This window comes from Musa acuminata, chromosome BXJ3-4 (genome assembly GCF_036884655.1).
Source record: "Musa acuminata AAA Group cultivar baxijiao chromosome BXJ3-4, Cavendish_Baxijiao_AAA, whole genome shotgun sequence".
In the NCBI taxonomy this organism is placed as follows: domain Eukaryota; kingdom Viridiplantae; phylum Streptophyta; class Magnoliopsida; order Zingiberales; family Musaceae; genus Musa; species Musa acuminata.
In genome coordinates this window covers 75,121-81,123 of record NC_088352.1, presented here as the reverse complement: position 1 = coordinate 81,123, position 6,003 = coordinate 75,121, and positions in this window count along the sequence as shown.

Sequence of the window (6,003 nt, the reverse complement as noted above, 5' to 3'; positions counted from 1 at the left end):
AAAAGAAAGAAAAGGAAAGAGTTCTCTTTTATATTTTTTTGCGAGAAAATAATTAATAGTCTTATGAGCGGATTTTAAGTTGATTTAAAAATAAACAAAAAGAAAATACAAGGGAGGAGTTGTGAGAAAACAGTAGTATTATGAGCCGATTTTAAGGTCATTTAAAATAAACAAAAAAAAAAAAGGCATTGTTACTGTTACTGTTTTCGCACCCCCCGCCCCCGCCCACCCCACCCTTTTCTTTTTGTTGTCTATCATAAAATTTTTTAATCTTTTAAAATGTTAATTTTTTATTGATCCGACCTCCTTGTCTTCTCCTTCAATTTTTCGAAAATTTTTTTAAAAAAATATAATAAAAAGTTGCGAAAATATAAAACACGAATCTTATGATTATCGTATATTATTATAATTTTTTTTTTTCGGATCTTTTTCCCCTCCCTTTAAGCGCGATGGGACAGGAATCATTGGGTGTCAACAATAATTGTTATTAGAAGAGCGGATCACGACTGTCCGTTTATCCGCCCCCACCGCAATGGACCATAGCACAGATCGTATAGCAGTACTATTTTGTAGTAAAAAAGGAAAAAATATATATATATGGTTTTTTTAGGTATATATATATATATATATATGATTTATATTTATATTTATATATATACACGACCCTCTTACAGGAGTGAAACAAACAAAAGTTTGATGGTACAAAAACAAAAAGGAGTACAAGAAAGATGCTGATAGTTCAAAAGAAAACAAAATGTTTCGTGTCGCTTTCAATATCTAAAACAAAAAAAAGTTGAATATATATATATATATATATATATATATATATATATATATATATATATATATATATATATATATATATATATATATATGGCGGAGCACCTTAGATTAAGTAGGTGAGAGACGCAATTTGAACCATGTGGTGAAGAGCCTACTTATTGATCCCTATGGGCTGTGGCTATTGCAGCTAGCTAGGGTTGACCACGCTGTTGAGTAGTATAATTGAGGGTGAAGCTTCCATTTGGCTCCAGAGAAAAAGTTGCAAATGAATTTTTTCTAATTCTTATACTTCAGAAAAAAATACGTATATGTTAATGACAAATCGGATCATAAATCCAATGTATCAAAATTGATCGGTTCTGATCTCTTTTTTTTTAAATGAAATTATATTTGAAATGCAAACTTGATGTCTATCTTGATTCGAACGCCCAACTTGAGAGGTTCTTACAAAGTTTTAAATCAGCAAACATTAGATGTGAGAGTGAGATATTAAATATGAGAAAGAACTTGTTTTGGACAAGGAGAAACTTCTATTCAATATGCATTGATCTTAACCATATATTATTAAAAAGAATATTCACCATATTATTATTTATTCAAATGATATTTTCTGTTATAATTCAATACTAATATGGCCTGTGTCATTAGTTTATTTTGGCAACATCACATGATTAGATTAATTTTTTGAATATATCAATTAGTTTAACTTATAAAGACTTTGATAACTTATCGTAAGATCTTAACTTATCGTAAGATCTTAGATTCGAATTCTTTTTTCATCATTTTTCTAGAAAAAAAATTACAATCCATTTATCTTTTGATTGGTGAAGGATATGAATGTGAATTGATAGGATTATGTAAGAAATCACTGAAACCAACTTGTGTTTCTAAATCATAATAACAAAAACATAATAAAAACTGATGCAAAAACAAAATAGCGTACCTCAAATCATTGTTGTCAAGAATTTCTGCGAAGGTTTCTTCTTGAACTTTGGCACTTCTCGACTCAGAACTCTTACTTTAGATGGTGTAAAAAAGTCTTTTTGCTTCAAAGAGATGATTGAGCCTATGGACCAAAATCCTCATATATATAGATGTTCTCCCATTAAGAACATTTATCATCACCAATTCATAACGTTCAAGAATTAATTCAAATTTATAATGTTTGGACCATAATGAATAACTTTAATGATATTAAATATTTAATTTAATAATAACGGTTTTATGTATAAAGAATAAAAAACTGAAATCATTTAAATCATAATAAATGAAGAAATTCATGATAATGAATTATGAATCTTAATGAGAACAGTTATATTATTATTAAATTAGATATTTAATAATAACGATTACATTCTCCCATTTGGTCCATACGTTTATCTTAATAATTTGAATTAATCTTTCTCGAACAACTTTCTTAAGAAATAAATACACGAATCATAGCGATAAGTCCTCTAAGAGCGAGTATTATCTTCTATGTATCACGATGTATTTAGTTTCTTAATCTTAATGAGGCAATATTAGTTAATGAATAAACCTTATGTTTATTCTTTGTCCAGTAACAATATATTTTCTCAAAATAACATGCACATGAATGAGAAAATTTCACAATATATAAGAGTTTCAATATCATTACAAAGTGGAATCAAGTCTCATTTTCTCTACATGATCCTTGAACTTCGGAGGTAGTATGCCTTTAGTCAAAGGATCAGTAATCATCAATCAATGACCACTTTCTTTTCTTTTACACGTTCTCTTATAGCTAAATACTTAATATCGATATATTTACTTTGACTTCCACTTTTATTATTTTTAGCCATAAAGGCAGCAATTGAATTGTCACATAAAATTCTTAATGGCATAGAAATAGAATCCATGATTCTAAGCCTAAAAATGAAACTCTTAATCCATACACCATGTGAAATAGCCTCAAAACATGAGATAAACTCAACTTCCATGGTAGAAGTAGCAGTCAAGTTCTGCTTAGTGCTTCTCCAAGAAATAACTACACCAGCCATCATAAAAATATATCTTGATGTTGATTTACGAGAATCAATACAATCGGCGAAGTCTGAATCTAAGTAACCAATCACATCCAGATTGTTTGTATGTCTATACATAAGCATGTAATATTTGGTTCCTTGTAGATACCTCATCACTTTCTTTGTAGCTCTCCAGTGGTCCATACTTGGATTACTTTGATATTGACCTAGTATCCGTACAATAAATGCAATATCAGGTCTAGTACAGACCTGAGCATACATAAGGCTTCCTATGACAGAAGCATATGGGATGTTTTTCATTTATTCCCTTTCAAAGTTGTTCTTTGGGCATTGGTTCAAATTGAACCTATCACCTTTCACAATAGGAGCAACACTTGGTGAATAATTCTTCATCCGAAATCTTTCTAAAAGTTTATCGATATAGGTTTCTTGTGATAGACCTAAAATGCCTCGATGTCTATCTCTATGGATCTTAATGCCAATGACATAAGATGCTTCACCCATATCCCTCATGTCAAAATTTTTAGAAAGGAATTGTTTCACCTTATATAGCAAACCCTTATCGTTGGTTGCAAGCAAAATATCATCTATGTATAAAACAAGGAAACATATTTTACTCCCACTAACCTTTTGGTATATGCATTGATCCATGAGATTTTCAACAAATTCGAATGAAGAAATCACTTCATGAAATTTAAAATACCATTGGTGGGAGGCTTGTTTTAAGCCGTATATAGACTTCCTAAGCTTGCAAACCAAGTGTTCACCAGCACTAAAGGAGAAACCTTCAGGTTGTTTCATATAAACCTCTTCCTCTAGATCTCCATTAAGAAATATTATTTTCACATCCATTTGTTGCAATTCAAGGTCAAAATGAGCAACTAATGCCAAAATTAAATGTAAAGAATCTTTCTTGGATACTAGAGCAAACGTTTTCGTATAATCGATTCCCTCTTTTTGAGTAAATCCCTTTGCAACAAGTCTTACCTTATACCTCTCAATGTTGCATAACGAATCTTTCTTAGTTTTAAAGACCCATTTGTAACCAATAGTCTTTGCTTCATTAGGCAACTCTACAAGATCCCAAACTCCATTGCTCATCATGGAATTCATCTCTTCTTTCATGGCATCATGCCACAAATTTGATTCTTTGCAACTCATGGCTTGTGAAAATGTTTCAGGATCATTTTTTGCTCCAATATTATAATCAGATTCTTGTAAATATACAACATAATCAGTAGGAATTACTAATCTTTTATTTCTAGTAGATCTTCTTAATGTTGTACCAATGGTTCTTTAAGGAACTTGTGGTTCAACTAGTTGTTGAGCTTGTTGTAATTCCTGAACTGCTTGATCTATTAGAATACTATCAACAACTTATGGAATTTCAATGATTGGTTGTTCAACACTAGTTTGTACTTGAGGAGTGCTATGAACTATAATCAATCTATCATTTGATGTGGAAGGTTGAGATTCTATATGATCATGTGCGAAAACTATGTTCTTGAAATGATCGCTCCCACTAATTACATAATCCTCAAGAAATTTAGCATTTCTTGATTCCACAATCCTAGTTGTGTAAGAGACAATAGAACTTGTAACCTTTGGACTTTTCGCATATCCAATGAAATACCCACTAATAGTCCTCGGGTCCAGTTTCTTCTCTTGTGGATTATATATCCTGACTTCAGACGGATATTCCCAAATGCACATATGTCGCAAACTCGGTTTCCAACCTTTCCATAATTCAAATGGTGTCTTTTGGATAGCCTTGGTTGGAACTCGGTTTAATATATACACAATCGTCTTTAGTGCTTCGGTCCACAAGAACTTAGGAAGATTGGAGTTACTGAGCATACTCCACACCATGTCTAATAATGTTCGGTTTCTTCTTTCTGTAACACCATTTTGGTCTGGAGAACCAGGCATAGTGTATTGGGCAACAATCTCATATTCTTGAAGAAACTTAGCAAAAGGACCAAGTGCTTATCCATTTTCAGTATATCTACCATAATATTCTCCATCCCTCTCTGATTTCACAATTTTAATTTGCTTACCACATTGGTTCTCAACTTCAACCTTAAAGACTTTGAAGGCATCCAATGCTTCATTTTTGTTATGAAGCAACTATATATACATATATCGTGAGTAATCATCTATAAATGAGATAAAGTATTTCTAACCACGTATGTCTATTTCTGGACAACATATATCACTATGAATTATATATAATAAGTCTGAACTCATATTAGTACCTTTTTTGGACTTATTGATTTGCTTTCCCTTAATACAGTCCACACAAGTCTTAAAATTAGTAAAATTAAGAGTACTAAGTATCCCATCTTTAACTAATCTCTTAATTCTCTCTATGGAGATATGTCATAATCTCCGATGCCATAATATAGAAGAGTCAACATTAATATTACACCTCTTAATGCCAGCATGAACATGCATTAAACTTTGAGTATTATCATTTTGTAATAAAATAGGTAAAGACCATCAGACAAAATCATATTCCCAATACAATCAGATTTATGTAATAAACGAAATGATGTGTCTTTAAAATTAAAGGAATATCCAAATAGTACGAGTCTAGAAACAGAAATTAAGTTTTATGAGAAACTTGGTACATAAAAGATTTTTTCTAATTTTAAAACAAAACCACTACTTAAAGTTAAAATGCATGTTCCAATTACCTCCACATGTGAGCCCATCTTATTTCCTGATAAAATATTTTGCTTACTTCCCACTGGCTTCCTTAGGTTTTGCATACCTTGTAAAAAGTTTGCAATATAGATTGTTGATCCATAGTCAATCCACTAGGTGTTAATATTAACATTGACCATATTAGATTCATAACATACATATGAGGTTGGTTTACCTTTCTTTTCAAGCTACTGTTGAAATTTCATGCATTCCTTCTTCACGTGTCCCTTTCTTTTACAAAAAAAACACATTGCTTCTTTCTTGATATTAGCTTGGGGTGGTATTTTACTTTTTCCCTACTGATGAGCTTTCTGATTGGCTTGATGTTTGTCAGTTTTGTTCTTTCCGCGAGTGGTTACTACCAATGCACTCTCACCTAATTCCATTACTAGCCTCTCTTCTTCTTGAACACACATGATTATTAATTCATTGATTGACCATTTATCCTTATGTGTATTGTATTAAATTTTAAAATAGCCATATTGAGGTGGAAGGGTGTTCAAAATATAGT